Source organism: Heterodontus francisci, chromosome 10 (genome assembly GCF_036365525.1).
Source record: "Heterodontus francisci isolate sHetFra1 chromosome 10, sHetFra1.hap1, whole genome shotgun sequence".
NCBI lineage: Eukaryota > Metazoa > Chordata > Chondrichthyes > Heterodontiformes > Heterodontidae > Heterodontus > Heterodontus francisci.
Window position 1 is genome coordinate 68,280,473 of NC_090380.1, and position 20,016 is coordinate 68,300,488.

Here is a 20,016-nt window from a genome sequence, read left to right on the forward strand (position 1 = left end):
GTACTGGCTTTACAACAGTTTGAGGTATGGGTTTAATTATATCATTCCGAATATTTATTTAACCTCCTCCATTACTTTGGCCAATTTACTGGGATTGAGTGCTGCTTGAGTGCACAGAGTATGAAGTAGGGCGTTTCGTGAGTGAGGGGGTTCGGGGAACTACTAAATTAATTAAGAAAAATAAATTTAATTTAATTAACACAATAAAGATGGCAGGACAGGTGATGTGTCACGGTGGCTGTATGTGGGAGCTTCTGGATGCTTTGGCAGTCCATGGCAACCATGTCTGTAGTAAGTGTCTGCAGCTTGGGGAGCTTTGGCTCAGAGTAGATAAGCTGGAGGCCGAGCTGCAGACATTGCAATGCATCGAGGAGGGGGAATGTTACCTGGACACTTTGTTCCAGAAGACAGTCACACCCCTTAGGATAGGGTTGTCTGATTTGGTCAGTGGTCAGGGACAGGAGGGTGTGACTCTGAGACAGGCAGGTAAGTGAATCACGAAGTTGGGGGTGGAGGAGCCTCAGCCCTTCCAATTGAGCAACAAAGTTCGAGGTTCTTGCAGCTAAAGGCCTGCTACCTGACCTGAACCCGACGGGACCCTACGACATGTGTCGGGTTCGGGTCGGGTCAGGCGGCTCTTCGGGCCTGGCCTTTGGGCTCGGGTCGGGTTGGGCGGGTCCGGGTCGGGACGGACACACACAGCAAGCATTGCAGGTAAGTATTGAAAGTTAAAAACTTACCTGAGCTGGGAGTCCAGGACGTCAAAGAAGGAAACACTTGAGTCTGCGCAGTGAGCGAGTGAGCATCTCTATAATGTCATCATGCTCATGCTGCAGCTTCCTGAAGATTGGGAGTCGCAAGTTAAGTGAAGGGAACATTCTGGTGGTTAGGTCGGGCTCAGGGCGGGTCAGGCTCAAGCCGGGTCGGGCTCGGGTCCGGTGTGGTTCCGTTGGGTTCGGGTCGGGTTTTTTTTTGTGACTTGAGCAGACCTTTACTTGCAGCTTGTATGGGCAAAAGTGAGGGCTGTAGTGTGGATGAGCAGACTGACCATGGCACCATGGTACAGGAAGCCATTCAAGTGGGGGGAGTTAGAAGGAATGTCGTGGTAGTGGGGAACAGTATAGTCAAGGGATAGACACTGTTCTCTGCAGCTGAGAGCTAGAGTCCAGAAGGCGATGTTGCCTGCCTGGTACCAGGGTTCGGGACATCTGCTCAGTGCTGGAGAGAAACTTACAATGGGAGGGGGATGATCCAGTGGTTGTGGTCCACGTAGGTACCAACAACATAGATAGGACTAGGAAAGAGGTTCTGCATAGGGAGTATGAGGAGCTAGGTACTAAATTAAAAAGCAGTACCTTAAAGGGAATAAACTCTGGAGTACTGTGTACAGTATTGGTCTCCTTATTTAAGGAAGGATGTAACTGCTTTGGAAACAGTTCCAGGAAGGTTTACAAGATGGCTACCTAGAATGGGCAGATTGTCTTATGAGGAAAGGTTGGACAGGCTAGGCTTGTATCTGCTGGAGTTTAGGAGAGTAAGAGGTGACTTGATTGAAACATATGAGATCCTGAGGGGTCTTGACAGGGTGGATGTGGAAAGGATGTTTCTCCTTGTGGGAGAATCTAGAACAAGGGGTCACTATTTAAAAACAAGGGGTCGCCCATTAAGACAGAGATGAGGAGAAATTTTTCTCTCAGAGGGCTGTGAGTCTTTGGAATTCTCTTCCTCAAAAGGCAGTGAGAGCAGAGTCTTTAAATATTTTTAAGGCAGAGGTAATTAGATTCTTGATAAGCAAGGGGGTGAAAGGTTATCAGGGGTAGGCGGGAATGTGGAGTCGAGGTTGCAATCTGATTAGCCATGATCTTATTGAATGGCGGAGCAGGCTCGAGGGGCTGAATGGCCTATTCCTGCTCCTAATTCGTTTGTTCATATGTTATTACCTGAGTCACGTGCAAATTTGAATAGGGTAAACAAGATTAGAGAGATGAATGTGTGGCTCAAAGACTGGCATGGGAGACGTGGGTTCTGGTTCGTGGGGCACTGGCACCAGTTCTGGGTAAAGTGGAGGCTGTACCGTTGGGACCTGGACCATGCTGGGATGAGAGTTCTAGCGAGTCATATACATAGGGCAGTAGAAAGGGCTTTAAACTAAATGGGGCGGTGGTGGGGGGGGGGGTGGGGGTGGCGGGGAAGGGATCATGTAGGGGAATATTGAGTAAATTAAAGGGAAATGACAAGGCAATAGATCAAGATAGCAATAAAAGTAATGATGATCAGAGTATGGCAGGAAGGGACAGTGATTGCAAACTTAAGAGTGTGCCAGCAGATAGGGCCAGAGTTTACAAAAACAGTAAAAAAAAAATGAATTAAGGGCTCTGTTTCTGAATGCCCGCAGAATTCACAATAAAACAGATGAATTGTCAGCTCAAATAGAAATTCATATGTGTGACCTGATAGCCATTGCAGAGACTTTATTATACTTCACGTCTGTCTTCACGGAGGAAAATACTAAAAACCTCCCAGAAATAATGGAGAATCAAAGGACTAGTGTAAATGAGGAACTGCAAGATATTAATTTTAATTAATAGTCTTTGCTAATCTTTTCCTTTTTACATACCTATAGAAGCTTTTAAAGTCTGTTTTTATGTTTCTCACTAGCTTACTCTCACTACAAGGAAACCAAAGCTGGGACCTGAATATCCAAGAGTACATGATATTCAGGAAGGACAGGAAGCTGGGAAAAGGTGGTGGGGTAGCTCTGTTAATTAAAGAGGGTATTAGTATTGTAGTGAGAGATGACCTTAGTTCTAAAGATCAAAACGTAGAATCAGTTTGGGTGGAGCTAGGAAACAGCAAGGGGCAGAAAACATTGGTCAGAGTTGTTTATAGGCCACCAGACAGCAGTGGTAATGTAAATCTCAGTATGGCTCAGGAAATTAAGGTGAATGCAACAAGGGTAATACTGTAATCATGGGGTATTTCAATTTACATATAGATTGGGTAAACATTATTAGTACTAATATTGTTGAGGACAAATTCTTGGAATGTAAGCGAGATGGCTTTCTAGAGCAGTATGTTGACGAACCAACTAGGTGTCATCCAGGCCCTACCTGCCAAGCATGAGGCATATTAATTTTGCCACACGGACATTAAATTTCAAAGTGTTGTTGAAATGAAGAAAGGACTTCCTTTAAAAAATTGCCAGATCTTGGCTGGAAAGACATTTGCATATTAACAGGCAGTGCTTGGAAGGACAAAGCAGCCATTCAACCCACAATGGACTTTTGATCACCAGACATTAAAGGTGGGGGAGCTCGCATTCCAGGTTAACTGCTAAGATGGCCGAATGCACAAACGAACATGGTCAAACCAGCTAGTCACATAACTAACCTGCTGGGCCTGAGTTTTTTGAATTTGTACAAACAATTGAACAGAGTGTATATTTGCTCCTGTATGATCCCATCTCTTTCTCATAAGCCTCTGAATTCACTGAAGACACATGAACCCCAAGAGAGAAAAGTTTCCTACAATGAGCAAGGTTTAAGAAGAATACTGGGCCCCAATGAAAAGCAAGATCTACCTACAATCAAGGACTCTACAGTGAGCTCGAAGAGCCATAACAAAAACTCTTCAGATATTGCCTCAAACTTTTCCACTTTATTTTTGTTCTGCAGTTTTCTGTCTCTATTTGCATGTGTGTATCGTTTATGCATGCTACCTTGGGCGCGTTGTGTATCCATAGGCGTTAACCGAATTAGAGTTTAAGTTTAATAAATTTAAACTTTTCTTCTTTAAACCTAAGAAAGCCTATTTGTGCTGGTTTCTTTGCCTTATAATTGAAAAGCGGTGAACAAGGATTCACCAAAGGAGAGTTAAAAACACGGTGTGTTTAAAATTAAACCCTGTTACGGTAAGACCAGGTGAAGGCTGAAAGGGAACCCTAGACCTCTTTCTCACCTGGTTGTAACACTAGGGAATAGGCTATTTTAGATCTAGTGCTGTGAAATGAAAATGGGCTAATTAATAATCTTGTTGTAAAGGAGCCTTTAGGAAAGGGTGATCATAATAAGATAGAACTTTACATTAAGTTTGAAAGTGATGTAGTTCAATCAGAAACTACGGTCTTAAATCTAAGCAAAGGAAACTATGAAGGTATGAGGGGCAAATTAGCTATGGTGGATTGGAAAACTATGTTAAAAGATATAATGGTAGACAGGCAATGGCTAACATTTAAAGAACTATACATAGTTTACAACAAAAATACATTCCTTTAATGCACAAAAACCCAGCAAGGAAAGTGTTCCCCCGTGGCTAATGAAGAAATCAAGGATTGTACTAGAGCAAAGGAAGAGGCGTACAAAGTTGCCAAACAAAAGGTAAGTCTGAGGATTGGGAGCATTTCAGAATTCTGCAAAGAGGACCAAGAAAAAGATTAAGAAAGGGAAAGCAGAACATGAGAGTAAATTAGCGAAAAACATAAAAAAGGACTATAAAAGCTTCTATACGTATATAAAAAGGAAAAGATTAGCAAAGACATTACAAGCAGAGTCAGGAGAATTTATAGTAGGGAATAAGGAAATGGTAGAGAAACTAAACCAATACTTCATGTCTGTCTTTACGGAGGAAAATACTGAAAACCTCCCAGAAGTGATGGAGAGTCAAGGAACTAGTGTAAATGAGGAATTGCAAGATATTAATATTAGAAAAAAAAAGTACTAGAGAAATTAATGGGACCTAAAGTACATACATCCCTTGGATCTGATGATCTACATCCCAGAGTGTTGAAAGAGGTGGCTGTAGAGGTAGTAGATGCATTGGTGGTCATCTTTCAAAGTTCTATAGACTCTGAAATGTTCCTGCAGATTGGAAGGTAGCAAATTTAACACCACTATTTAAGAAAGGAGAGAGAGGGAAAACAGGGAACTACAGACCTGTTGGCCTAAAATTAGTTGTAGGGAAAATGCTAGTATCTATAATAAAGTATGTGATAACAGGACATTTAGAAAATAATGGTAGGATTGGGCAGAGTCAACATGGATTTATGAAAGGGGAATCATGTTTAACAAACCTGTTGGAGTCTTTTGAGAATGTAACTAGCAGATTCGATAAGGGGAACCAGTGGTATGTTTACTGGTATATTTGGCATATTTAGATTTTCAGAAAGGTTTTGATAAGGTCCCACACAAGAGGTTAGTAAACAAAATTAGAGCACATGGGATTGGGGGGAATATACTGTCATGGATTGAAAACTGTTAATGGACAGAAAACAGAGAGTAGGAATAAATGGGTCATTTTCAGATTGGCAGGCTGTGACTAGTGGAGTACTGCAAGGATCAGTGCTTGGGCCCCAGCTATTCACAATCTATATCAATGATTTGGATGTGGGGATTAAATGTAATATTTCCAAGTTTCCAGATGACACAAACTAGCTGGAAGTGTGAGTTGTGAGAAGGATACAAAGATGCTTCAAGGGGATTTGGAGAGGCTAAGTGAGTGGGCAAAAATTTGGCAGATGGAATTCAATGTGGAGAAATGCGAGGTTGTCCACTTTAGTAGGAAAAGCAGAAATAGAGTATTTCTTAAATGGTGAGAGGCCGGGAAGTGTTGAATTTCAGAAGGACTTTGGTGTTCTTGTTCACGAGTCACTGAAAGCTAACATACAGGTACAGCAAGCAATTCAGAAGGCAAATGGGTATGTTGGCCTTCATTACAAAAGGATTTGAGTATAGGAGTAAAGATATCTTGCTGCAATTATATAGAGCCTTGGTGAGACCGCACCTGGAGTATTGTGTGCAGTTTTGATCTCCTTACTGAAGGAAAGATATACCTGCCACAGAGGGAGTGCAACGAAGGTGTACCAAACTAATTCCTGGGATGGAAGGATTGTCCTATGAGGAAAGATTAAATAGACTAGGACTTTATTCTCTGGAGTGTAGAAGAATGAGGGGTGATCTCATTCAAACATACAAAATTCTTACAGGGGTCGACAGGGCAGATGCAGGAAGGATGTTTCCCCTAGCTGGGGAATCCAGAACCAAGGGACACAGTCTCAGAATAAGGGCAGGCCATTTAGAACTGAGATGAGGAGGAATTTCTTCACTCAGAGGGTGGTAAATCTTTGGAATGCTCTGCCCCAGAGAACATTGAGTCTGTTCAAGACAGAGATCAATAGATTTCTACATATTAAAAACATCAAGGGATAAAATGATAGTGCAGGATAGTGCAGGTATTGAAGTAGAAGATCAGCCATGATCTCATTGGATGGCAGAGCCGGCTCGAAGGGCTGAGAGGCCTACTCCTGCTCCTAGTTCTTATGTTCTTATGTTTTTATGTAATTAATAGTCAGGGAGAAATATTGGTTTATATAGATCACAACCAACTTGTGTTTCTATAAATGTTCAGAATAAAGAACCTCCTGCTGTTTTGTTGAAGTTTGATGTTACAGCCATTTTCACTAAAAACTGTGCATGTGGCAGGGAAAAGCAACATAATTGCTGATGCTGTATCCAGAGTTTAAAGAAGGGATGTAAAAGAGAAGTACAGCCCGGAGTTATGGTAATTCTATAATATGTCATACACAGAAGGAGCCGTGATAAAATAAACAATGAAATGGAAGAATTATGAATTTAAAAAGTCACCATGGACATTTGTACCACAGTCAAAATGAAGCAGTGATCGCGTGACCCCTCCTGTACCAGAAATCAACAAACCTGTCTCAAGAATGGAACTCATTAACCTCGTCTGAAATAGCTGTAGGGAGAACCCCTTTGAAATTGAAAAAAGCACTATTGCATATTAAGGACTCTTCACAGAATCACAGAATTGTTACAGCACAGAAGGAGGCTATTCAGCCCATCATGTCTGCACTGGCTCTCCAAGTAAGCAATTCACTTAGTGCCATTCCCCCACCTTTTCCCCATAATCCTGTACATTGTACTCTTTCAGGTTCAGTTTCTAATTCCCTTTTGAATGCCTCGATTGAACCTGCCTCCACCACACTGTCTGGCAGTGCATTCCAGATCCTAACAACTCGCTGTGTGAAAAAGATTTTCCTCATGTCGCCATTGCTTCTTTTGCCAATAATCTTAAATCTGTGTCCTCTCAATCTTGATCTTTTCACGAGTGGGAACAGTTTCTCTCTATCTACTCTGTCCAGAACCCTCATAATTTTGAATACTTCTTTCAAATCTCCTCTCAACCTTCTCTTCTCCAAGGAAAACAGTCCTAACTTCTCCAGTCTATCTTCATAACTGAAATCCCTCATCCCTGGAATCATTCTCATGAATCTTTTCTGCAGCCTCTCTAAGACCTACATATTCTTCCTAAAGTGCGGTGCCCAGAACTGGACGCAATACTCCAGCTAAGGCCAAATTAGTGTCTTAAACAAGTTCAACATAACCTCCTTGCTCTTGTGCTCTATGCCCCTATTAATAAAGCCTAAGATACTGTATGCTTTATTGACCATTCTCTAAACCTGTCCTGCCACCTTCAATGACTTATGCACATATACAGCCAGGTCCCTCTGTTGCTGCACTCTCTTTACAGTTGTACTCTTTATCTTATAATGTCTCTCCATGTTCTTTCTACCAAAATGAATCACTTCACATTTCCCCACATTGAACTTCATCTGCCACTTGTCAGCCCATTTCACTTGCTTGTCTATACCCTTTTGAAGTTCTATACTATTCTACTCACAGTTCACAATGCTTCCAAGTTTCGTATCATCCACAAATTTTAAAAATGTGCCCTGTACACCAAGGTCTAGGTCATTAATATATATCAGGAACAGCAAGGGTCTGATCCCAGGAGAACTCCACTACAAACCTTCCTCCAGCCCGAAAAACATCTATTAACCACTTTTTCTGTTTCCTGTCACTCAGCCAATTTTGTATCCATGTTGCTACTGTCCTTTTTATTTCATGAGCTATAACTTTGCTTACAAGTCTGTTGTGTGGCACTGTATCTAATGCCTTTTGGACTCTTATCCACATGAATGAACTAACAAAGGATTCTGGAGACAGCACAAACCAAAATTGAATAGGTGTGAAATAGCACTGTGTTAACAGTAAGGTCCACATTCAGACATCTATTGATTGCTATAGTCTCCACATCCTGGTACATTGTGTAGTCACACCAGGGGACAGGGCCATGTGTCTCCTAACAGAAACTCTAATATGATGAATTTTTACCTTAAAAAAGGGAACTCAGTGGAGAGAGAGGGGAGATAAAGCCAACACCTTCAGAAAGCAGTCCAGCCAAGCATGAAAGAAGCCCTGCTGCTAATTCTACATGTCAACTTGCTGCAGCAGAGAGCTTAAAGTGACCACCACCTCCGGTCTGAAGTTTGAACCAACAAAAAATCTACAACACCTCAACAAGTTCAAGACTACAAATACCCAGGCCTGCACCTTTAAAAGAGACTGCCTTCCTGAGAAAATTCACCAGGTTTTCCATAAATCACGAACACCCAACTCACTACGAACTTTGAAGTACTTACCCTGTTTCTGTCTATCTATCTGTATGTGTGTGTGTGTAAGTGAATGTGTGCATGAGTAAGGCTGCAACCATTTCAGGAATTGTGTAAAAATAAATAGTTATCTTTTTTTAACCTAAGAAAAAACCTGTCATCTGTCTCTTTATTTGACCCGAAAGACACTCGGGGTTAACGTAGCATTTTATCAAAACACGATTGCGGTCAGTTGGGAGGTGAACTATGGGAACCACCCACACCCCTTTCTACCTGTCCAAAACAGATGTTTAAATCCTAATTGTCACATTGACGGGTTTTATTTTTGGCGTATCCTTCATGATTTTGAAATATGTGGAATATAAAAATGTTACCTGCTTGTAGTCTCTGGAGTTTAGAAGAATGAGAGGTGATCTTCTTGAAGCTTACAAAATTCTTAAAGGGATAGACAGGGTAGATGCAGAAAGGAAGAAAGGATGTTTCCCCTGGCTGTGGGGTCTAGAACCAGTGGACACAATCTCAGAATAAAGGGCAAGCCATTTAGGACTGAGATGAGGAGGAACTACTGGTGAATCTTTGGAATTCTCTGCCCCCGAGGGTGGTGGAAGCTCAGTTACTGAGTAAGTTCAAGACAGAGATTGATAGATTTCTAGTTCCTAATGACATCAAGAGATATGGGGATAGTGCGGGAATATGGCATTGAGGTAGATGATCAGCCATGATATAGAATGGTGGAGCAGGCTCGAAGGGCTGAATGGCCTACTCCTGCTCTTATGTTCCTATGTACAGTATATAATAACCTATTTATTAAAATATTTATGAGGTAAGAACTTGCTACATTTCAAAACTAGTATAAAGAAAACTGTAAAGCTTTCTTTTCCCCAAGGGGGAAAGTGTGATGAAATCCGTGGTTGCAAAGCTGTGTTTTTTTTCTCAGACCCTAACAGAGATGGAAACCAAAACTGAAACAAATACTGGAAAAACAACTTCAGGTTTCCAGGGAAACTGACACTGGTTACAACCAGATAAAAGGAGACCGAGTCCTCCCCAGACTGGGAAGAGCAGGCAGGAGTGGAGTGCTGGCAAGCAGAAGAATGTGAAGACTGAATTCAGAAGCTATTTCTGTTACTTCAAGTGACTGAATAACCAGACCCGGCCATACAGTGCACAGATTGTCACTGAAGGATTCAGATAAAGGGAAGACTGGTAAATCCATGTCATTAAGAATGTCATGAGCAGAGCTGAGGAGGTTCTGGAGAAGTGCACATTGTGGTGAAGACTGTACCCATGGAGTTTGGATTGCAAGGGAACTTCTTTTGGAAGAAGAACAGCAGCTAAATCCTTGAAGGAAGGAGCTGATAATCTACCTGAGGAACTTCAGAGTTGTGAAGTACTGTGGGACTGTAATTGTTGCCATATATGCTGGATAGACTGCCCTGTGAAACTGTGAGACCCATCTCTGTTGCATCTGATAGTTAAGGTGTAATTTGTAATATATATATTGACCATGATCTGACTGTTGCTTCATGTTTAATTTATGTTGGTTTTGGTTTGAGTGATAAAGTAAAATTTATAAAAGTGAAATTTTGTCCATTTGGTTTGTTTTTCTAAATTGGAATCAATTAGTGGGTTTGATTCTTTTCGTTTGTTGGTGGTCTCGGCGGGGATCATATTATGTTCTTGTTCCGGCTTTGGCTGATGAGTAACTTAAGTGGCACTAAAGTACTAGGCAATGACCATCTCCAACAAGAGAGAATCTAACCATCTCCCCTCGACATTGAAAGGCATTTCCATCATTGGATTCTCCACCATCAACTAACATCCTGGTGATCAATATTGACCAGAAACTTACCTGGACTAACTGCATACTGTGGCTACAAGAGCAGGTCAGAGGTTGGGAATTCAGTGGTGAGTTTCCGTTTTCTGTCTTAATTTCAGATTTCCAGCATCCACAGTATTTTGCTTTTGTGTAGAACCTGATATCAGTGTAGTGGTTAACCATTAAAACAATAATCAAAAACAATAACTCACCTCCTGACTCCCCAGTGTCTTTCCACCATTTACAAGGCACAAGTCAGGAGTGTGATGGAATATTCTCCACTTGTCTGGATCAGTGCAGCTCCAACAACACTCAAGAAGTTCGTCACCATCCAGGACAAAGCAGCCCAGTTGATTGGCACAACATCCACCACTGCTGCACAGTGACAGCAGTGTGTACCATCTACTGCAGGAACCTGCCACGGCTCTTCAACATCTTCCAAACCTACAACCTCTACCACTCAGAAGAACAAGTTCCACTCCAAGTCACACAACATCTTAATTAGAAATATATCGCCATTCCTTTATCATCCCTGGGCCAAACTCCTTGAACTCCCTCTGAACAGCTCTTGGGTGTACCTACACCAGATGGACTGCAGCAGTTCAAGAAGATAACTCACCACCACCTTCTCAAGGTCAATTAAGGATGGACAATAAACGCTGGCCTTGCCAGTGATGCTCACATCCCCTGAATGAATAAATAAAAACAAAACACCCTCTTGCATTTTTACATGTTTGGATACCAACAAAGTGAAGAGATCCTTGAGGAGCATTTAAATACATCTTTACAATCAATAAAACTTTTGTTTAATCAAATGTGCATATTTGGTGAGCTCAGTATGGGGCTGAGGTGGGCATTTCCTCACCGTGTTCTGATACTTGACAGAATTTATGTCGGGGTGTGAAGTGGAACCCAGTGGCTCTAATTCCTGGCCTTGCAATGCCAATTTATGCCTCTCAAATGAAAAGATTTTGAGGCCGGTTTGTTTAGTTATAAAGCCATCATCCAATTATAAAAAAATCAATAGAAAATAGTTGAAAAATGTAAAATACTGGGTATGTTAGCTTAGTGATCACCTAATGGTTAACCACTTCCTGACATCAGCTTGTACACAAAAACAAAATACTGTGAATGCTGGAAGTCTGAAATATTAACAGAAAATGCTTCCGGTCACAGACCTTATATGTTAACACTTTTTCTCTCTTCACAGATGCTGCCTGACCTGCTGAGTATTTCCAGCATATTTTGTTTTTATTTCAGGTCGTACACAGTCTAGTCAGCAAAGTCCACTTAGGAAGTTCTCATGTTGAACAAACATCTCCTTTCTCCAATAGCCATTGTTAAACAAACCCATTCAAAGTATATGTGCTGCTTCTGATTGGGAGTAGCATCACCAATGAGTCCACAAGAGCCATTAACCTTTTGTAACAGAATATTTGCATGTAGAGGGTGTGAAACTGAACTTTGGACTTAAACTTCCTAGATGATTTTCCTGAGATTCATTTTGCTTTACTGAAATAGTCGGATAGTTTGTTCTTCCACATTCTTTTTTGTAAAGGGACCAGATGTATGTGAGCCACAGGGGCCAATTTTTTTGTCTCCAAAACTCCACGTGCATCTGTGACAGCTTTGTCAATTAATCTCTCCTGCCTCAGCGCTATCACACACCTTCCCTTTGTTCTTCTTCCCCCTCCCCCTTTTCACTTGCTCAAAGCCTATTACATTTCTAACTTTTGCCAGTTCTGATGAAAGTCACAGACCTGAAACGTTAACTCTGTTTCTCTCTCCACAGATGCTGCCAGACCTGCTGACTATTTCCAGCACTTGCTGTTTTTATTCCATGTGCATCTGTTTTCAGGCATTCTGGACAGGTTGAAAGGACAGGGGGTAGAAATTGGTAGTGGAGTTTGCGCTGCCAAGCTTAAGCTGGGTGACTGGGGAGGAAGAAAGATGGCTCAAAATTTCTATGCTCATCCAGATCAGATATATATCACACTCAAGCTGACTTTAAATTCAGTTCTAAAGGAGCTTTGAATTTCACTGTTTTCCAGCAGGAAATTCAGCATGCACTATGGCCCAGAAAGGGTTTTTAATTTATTCTGATATTCATATTAGTCACCAAAAAAGACACACCTTTGCATTTACTATTGATACATAAACATACTAAAGCATTGGACATTAACAATAAAGAATTTTATTATCTGACACAATGGTATTTGTGATTTTTCAATGCATACCATTTAAGTTTATCCTACTTTGGAAAATGATTTATAGAACTATATATAATCATGTTCAATTGTGTAAGGATGGGTGTTGCCTCAGTGCATTTATTGGTAGCCAGTCCAGCTTTGATGAGCCTCCCCTTAAAGCAACAGATATCATGATGTGTATATACAAAGCTAATATCAGTGCTAACTTCAGAGAAGTGCAATTGTCATAAGACATGGAGCTACCATCACTACTACCTTTTTCCTTTTGATGTTTGCTTTCATGAATGATCAAATCTGCCTTGATTGAAATGTGAACTACAAAAAGAAACAACTTACATATGGGCTGATGCAATTCATTGAGATAAATAGGTTAATATGTGACAGATGGGGGGTAGATATTTACCAAGCAAGTGATGGACGGGGCTTTTACACTGCTGTCCAATGTCATTAGTCTGAGGCCCAGTTATTTTGATGGTTGGGCCTCAGTTAAATTTTATTGATGAGATTCCCACGATTCCAGAGGTGATGAGCAACCCACTGCATTGCAGGGTGTTATTTACAAGAGGTCTGGTGTCCATTTAAAAGGTACTTGCACCCCTGTAAGATGTCACAGTCACAAGTTCCTAGATTCAGCAACACGGCAGTGGCGATCCTTACAGAACAGGTGTGGGACCACAGGCTGATCCTCTTCCACTTAGATGGGACGACAGACTTTGAAACCTAGAGGGAGCAGGGTAACAATATGAATACAGTAGCCATGCCATGCTGACTCTTGTCCCTCTCTCCTTCTTTACAGACTCATCCCATAACTTGGAACACAGTGATCATGTCTCCAGGGGTATAATACAGCCAAGAAAGCACACACACTTGCTTAATTCCTCCCAGCACAGAAATCAACACTCTCGGTGGAATAGATAGCAACTCAGAGGGATCTGCACTGAGCACAAGTGAACAGGAGGAGGAGATTTTTGAAATGACAGCCCGGGAGATGGTTTTCGAGAGGGCAAACCTGGGTCCTAGCTATGCTGCGAAGAACAGAGATGCTAATGGGGGCTTACAAAAAGGAACTGCTACCTATGCACCAGCAACTGTACAGGGTCTTGCCTGGCTAGAAGCTGCCACACCATTCTGAGAGTATGGAGGAGTCTGCTTTCAAATTATTTGGTGTAAGGCATCAACCACATAGTGTACCATTGAGCATGTTGCCATGCCTATGAATGCTGCAGTCGATCTCTTGTGCAGGAGTCTGGGTCCCCAGCTTTTGCAGCTTTGATTAATGCTCAAACTGGTGCCACTCAGGTTCTGGCCTCCATCATCTCCACCACCTTCAAAAGGCTTAGGGAACACATGGATAGAGGCTTCAATCACATCATAGATCTCCTGTGAATCAATGGGACTAATGGCCTGCAGTCCCATTGGATGGCATTGGGGCAATGGGAATGGCACATGTCCTCTCTCAGCATGACAGCATGTCTGCTCTCTCACCATCTCACTTAATGAATGCCCAGAATAGTGCCTAAATGCCAGCTGGGTTAGATTGCTGTGGCATCAGCCAAGATGCTGCAGGCAAACCGTCTCAGGCCCGAGCTCTTGGAGGTCACTGACAAAGACCATCTCAAGTGTCCTCATCTGAGCATCAGCAGCTTTCCACAATCCAGGCTGAGGCCATTGGGGGAGCATTTCACAGGAGCTCAAGAATAGTCCAAAAATAATTAAGAAAAGCACAGTGGGAAAAACACATATTTGAAAACATTTTTTGATAAGCCATTAAAGTGTCATTCCATTATAAACTGTGACTTTGTCAGTAGTGTGGTTCTGTAGTGGTGACTGAGCCTGTAATGTCAGATGTCATTTATATCAATGTTGAGCAGCGGCTGGTAGTACTTTATCAGAGGGTAGAAGAACTGTTAGAGATGGTGTTTAATTCCATTAATTACAAGGCTAGCGAAGGAGTAGATCAGCTGAAGGGACTGGTTAAGCAACTGCTGCTGAAGAGTTCTGGCCTCAGGTTAGTGCAGTCTCCTACCAGCTTCTGCTCCAATCTTTCAGTTATTGGGGCCTTCCTCATGAAATGGTGAAATGTCCCATTTGTCCAGTAAAACTGTGCAGAATGCAGCTGATGACCACAATCATAGGAAGGAAGAACACAGGAAGATAGGAACAGGAGTAGGCCATTCAGCCCCTCAAGCCTGTCCCGCCATTCAATGAGATCATGGCTGATCTGCGGCCTAACTCCAAATACCTGCCTTTGGCCCATATCCCTTAATATCTTTGCTTAATAAAAATCTATCTATCTCAGATTTAAAATTAACAACTGTTCTAGCTTCAACTGCTGTTTGCGGGAGAGAGTTCCAAACCTCTACCACCCTTTGCATGAAGAAGTGCTTCCTAACATCTCTCCTGAATGGTCTGGTCCTAATTTTTAGACTATGACCCCTAGTTTTAGAATCTCCAACCAGTGGAAATAGTCTATCTTTATCTAGCCTGTCTTTTCCTGTTAATATCTTGAAGACTTCAATCAGATCACCCCTTAACCTTCTGAATTCTAGCGAAAACAGGCCTAATTTGTGTAATCTCTCCTCGTAACTTAACCCCTGTAGTCCCGGTATCATTCTTGTAAACCTATGTTGCACTCCCTCCAAGGCCAATATATCCTTCCTAAGGTGTGGACACTGTCTGTTGGCTCTACTGCAGAAAGCCCCCCATATAACTGCCAAGCAGTGAAAGCAGTTCAATGCTTTATTCATTGATAGATCCCATGGCTCAGATGGTTTCACCCAGGTTTCATACTGGTGCCATGAGCCAGGTGTCTTTGTCCTCAAGCAGCCAACCTCTGATTTGCTGCAATTAAAACAGTAAGTGCTGGAAATACTCAGCAGGTCTGGCAGCACCTATGGAGAGAGAAACAGAGTTAATTTTTCAGGTCTGTGACCTTTCATCAGAACTAGCAAAGGTTAGAAATGTAATAGATTTTGAGCAAGTGAAAGGGGGAGGGGAGAGAGGGGAAAAGAACAAAAGGAAAGGTCTGTGATAGGGAGGAGGGCAGGAGAGATTAAATGACAAAAATGTCATGAAATAAAAGGCAAAGGGAGTGATAATAGCCATAGTAAAAGACAAAGCATTTGTCCAGAGAGAGTGTTAATGGCAGAATAATGAGCAGCTCTGTCCGAAAGCAAAAACATGAAAACTAAGTTTGAGACTGACACATGGTAAAAAAACAATCAAAATGGCAGTCAAGGTCTGAAGTTGTTGAACTCTATATTCAGTCCACAGGGCTGAAGAGTGCCTAATTGAAAGATAAGTTGCTGTTACTCGAGCTTGCATTGAGCTTCACTGTAGGCTGCAGTAGGCTGAGGACAGAAATGTGGGTGTGAGAGCAGTGTGGTGTATTAAAATGGCAAGCAACCGGACGCTCGGGGTTGTGCTTGTGGACTGAGCGGAGGTATTCTGCAAAGCAGCCACCCAATCTGTATTTGGTCTCCCCAGTGTAGAAGTGACTGCATTGTGAGCAGTGAATGCAGTATACTAAATTGAAAGTAGTACAAGTAAATCGCTGCTTAACCTGGAAGGAATGTTTGGGGCCTTGCATGGTGAGCAGAGAAGAGGTAAAAGGGCAAGTGTTACACCTCCTGAGATTGCATAGGAAGGTGCTGTGGGAAGGGGATGAGGTGTCGGGGTGATGGAGGAGTGGGAAGGGTGCCATGGAGGGAATGGTGCCTTCAAAATGCTGACAGGGGAGGGGAAGGGAAGATGTGTTTGGTGGTGGCATCACGGAAATGACGGAGGATGATCCTTTGCATGTGGAGGCTGGTAGGGTGGACAGTGAGGACAAGGGGAACCTTGTCGCGGTTCTGGGAGGGAGGGCAAGGGGTGAGAGCAGAAGTATGGGAAATGGATCGGGGACAGGGTCGAGGGCCCTGTCAACCACAGTGGGGGGAAATCCTCGGTTGAGGAAAAAGGAAGACGTATCAGAAGTGCTGTTGTGGAAGGTTGCATCATCAGAACAGAGACGGAGAAACTGGGAGAATGGGATGGAGTCTTTTCAGGAGGCAGGGTGTAAGGAAGTGTAGTTGAGGTAGTTTTGGGAGTTGGTGGGCTTTTAATGAATATTCGTAGACAGCCTATCCCAGAAATGGAGACGGAAAAGTCGAGGAAGGGAAGGGAAGTGTCGGAGATAGACCATGTCTATAATTACAGATAGAGATAGAGAAGGAAAATGAAAGCGAAGTTGATGAAGTTTTCCAGTTCAGGGTGAAAGCAGGAAATGGCACTGATACAGTCATCAATGTACCAGCAAAAGAGTTGGGGGAGGGGGCCTGAGTAGGACTGGAACAAGGAATGTTTGACATATCCCACAAAAAGACAGGCATAACTAGGACCCATGTGGGTAGCCATAGCAACACCTTTTATTTGAATGAAGTGAGTGGAGTTGAAGGAGAAGTTGTTCAATGTGAGAACAAGTTCAGCCAGGCTGAGGAGGGTGGTGGTGGGTGGGAACTGGTTGGGCCTCTGTTCAAGAAAGAAGCAGAGAGCCCGCAAACCATCCTGGTGGGGGATGGACATGTAGAGAGATTGGACGTCCATAGTGAAGAGGAGGCAATTAGGGCCAGGAAACTGGAAAATGTCGAAATGGTGTAGGGCATCAGAAGAGTCATGGATGTAGGTGGGAAGAGACTGGACCAGGAGAGAAAAGTAGAGTCAAGATAGGAAGTAGTAAGTTCAATGGAGCAGGAACAGGCTGAAATGATGGGTCTACCAGGACAGTCCTGTTTGTGGATTTTAGGAAGGGGGTAGAAGCGGGTAGTCTGGAGTTGTGGGACTATGGGTTGGAAGCTGTAGAGCAAAGATCTCCAGAGGAGATGAGGTCAGTGACAGACCTGGAGACAGTGGCTTGATGTTCGGTGGTGGGGTTATGGTCCAGGGGGAGGTGGGAAGAAATGTCTGAGAGTTGGCGCTGAGCCTCTGTAAGGTAGAGGTCGGTACGCCAGACAACAACAGCACCACCCTTGTCAGCATATTTAATCACAATGTCGGGGTTAGACCTGAGAGAACAGAGTGCAGCAGGTTCAGAGGGAGACAGGTTAGAGTGAGTGAGGGGAGCAGAGAAATTAAGATGGCTGATGTCACGCCGACAGTTCTCAATGAAAAGATCAAGAGCGGGTAAGAGGCCAGAGGGAGGGGTCCAGGTGGAGGGAGAGTACTGGAGGCGGGTGGATGGGTCCGTTGGTTGAGGGGAGGACTCCTGGTCAAAGAGGTAGACCCGGACGTGAAGGAGACAGAAGAAGAGCTCAACGCCATGCCGAGCACGAAATTCATTGAGGTGGTGGAGTAAGGGGATAAAACTGAGTCCTTTGCTGAGTACAGAATGTTCATCATCAGAGAGGGGAAGGTAAGACGGTATAGTTGATACATGGCAAGGGGTGAGATTGGAAGAAGGGATGGGGCCAGAGGGAAGTGAAGGGGAGTTGCTGGAGCTTGCATTCCTTAAAACCTGAAAGGAAGAGGAAAAGATTTTGTTACTGTGTCAGATAAGATGAAGGATGAAATGAAACTGCGGAGCAAGACAGCTTTGAGATAAGGGTGAGTTGGTGCTGCTGGAGAGAGAGGTCCAGTATGTACATGTGGCGGCGCATGGCACTGAGTGTGGATCTCAGGATGTGGCGAGAACAGCAGTCCGAGGAGATACCTGTAATCCTGGGTGGATTCGAAACATGAAGGATGGAACTTCAGTTGGAATCCACGTGGAATAAGTCGGAGCTGGATATAGTCGCTGAAGAAAGAGAAGTGGCTGTGAAAATGAGTTTTGGTAGACACTTTATCAAACACCAGGAGGGAAATAGAAAGCAATGAAGATGAACAAGGTAAAAGAGACAAATGGAAATCCTGTTGGAGAGAAGAGCAGAACTTCTTCAAGGTAGGCACTCCTGGAAGAGACATGGCAGTGAATTAAATACTGAAATAAAAGCAAAATACTGTGGATGCTGGAAATCAAAACAGTAAGTGCTGGAAATACACAGCAGGTCTGGCAGCATCTGTGGAAAGAGAAACAGAGTTAATGTTTTAAGTCATAGAGAGATACAGCACTGAAACAGGCCCTTCAGCCCACTGAGTCCATGCCAACCACCAATTTATACTAATCCTACATTAATCCCTCTCACATCCCCACCATACACTAGGGGCAATATTTTTACAATAGCCAATTTACCTATCAACCCACAAGTCTTTGGCATGTGGGAGGAAACCAGAGCACCTCCACACAGTTACAGGGAGAACTTGCAAACTCTGCACAGGCAGTACCCAGAACCAAACCCAGGTCACTGGAGCTATGAGGCTGTGGTGCTAACCACTGTGCCACCTGAGTCTAGGACCTTTCATCAGAACTAGCAAAGGTTAGAAATGTATTAGGCTTTGAGCAAGTGAAAGGTGGGAGGGGAGAGGGGGAAAAAGAACAAAAGGGAAGGTCTGTGAGAGGGTGGACAGCAAGAGAGATTAAATGACAAAGATGCCATAGAACAAAAGGCAAAGGGAGTGATAATAACCATAGTAAAAGACAAAGCATTTGTACAGAGAGAGTGTTAATGGCAGAATAATGAACAGCTCTGTCCGAAAGCAAAAACATGAAAAACAAGTTTAAGATTGGTACATGGTAAAAGAACAATCAAAATGGTCTGAAGTTGTTGAACTCAATATTGAATCCAAAGGGATGTAGAGTGCCTAATTGGCAGTTAAGGTGCTATTCCTCAAGCTTACGTTGAGCTTCACTGGAAGACTGCAGTAGATCACAAATGCTGCCAGACCTGCTGTATATTTCCAGTACTTACTGTTTTTATTTCAGATTTCCAGCATCCACAGTATTTTGCTTTTATTACTCTAATTTACTGTCTTGGGTCTAAGAATGGGGGGGATGGTGGACTGGTACAGTATCTTGGTGTTAGGACAGCTGCCTGGAAACTGGGCACAGACCTGCATGATCCACTGACAACAATCACTCACCAGCTGAACATTAAGGGAGTTAAAGTCTTCTCTGAACATGTTGATGACTGGCTCATCAGGAGGTGCTCCGATAGCTACACGGATACAGTCAATCACAGCCTGAGCTTGTGGAAAGTCTGCTATAGCAACAAACCTACAGCCCGTTCCTGCTGACTACTGGCATCCATGGCAAATGTTATAAAATAGTTGGTCTTGGCAACGAGGGTATCAGTGACCTGTTTAATTGCAGGCATGGACTGCATATTGACTAATTTGATTGCTGTCACCTGCTGCAGCCTGGAAAGATGCCGAGGCAAAAAAATATGCGGGTAATTGTTACTTTCTTAAATGTGGTAAATGTGAGGTTATCTACTTTGGTTGTAAAAACAGAAAGGCAGAATATTATCTGAATGGTGATAGATTGGGAAAGGGGGAGGTGCAGCGAGACCTGGGTGTCCTTCTACACCAGTCGCTGAAAGCAAGCATTCAGGTACAGCAAGCAGTTAGGAAGGCAAATGGTATGTTGGCCTTTATTGCAAGAGGATTTG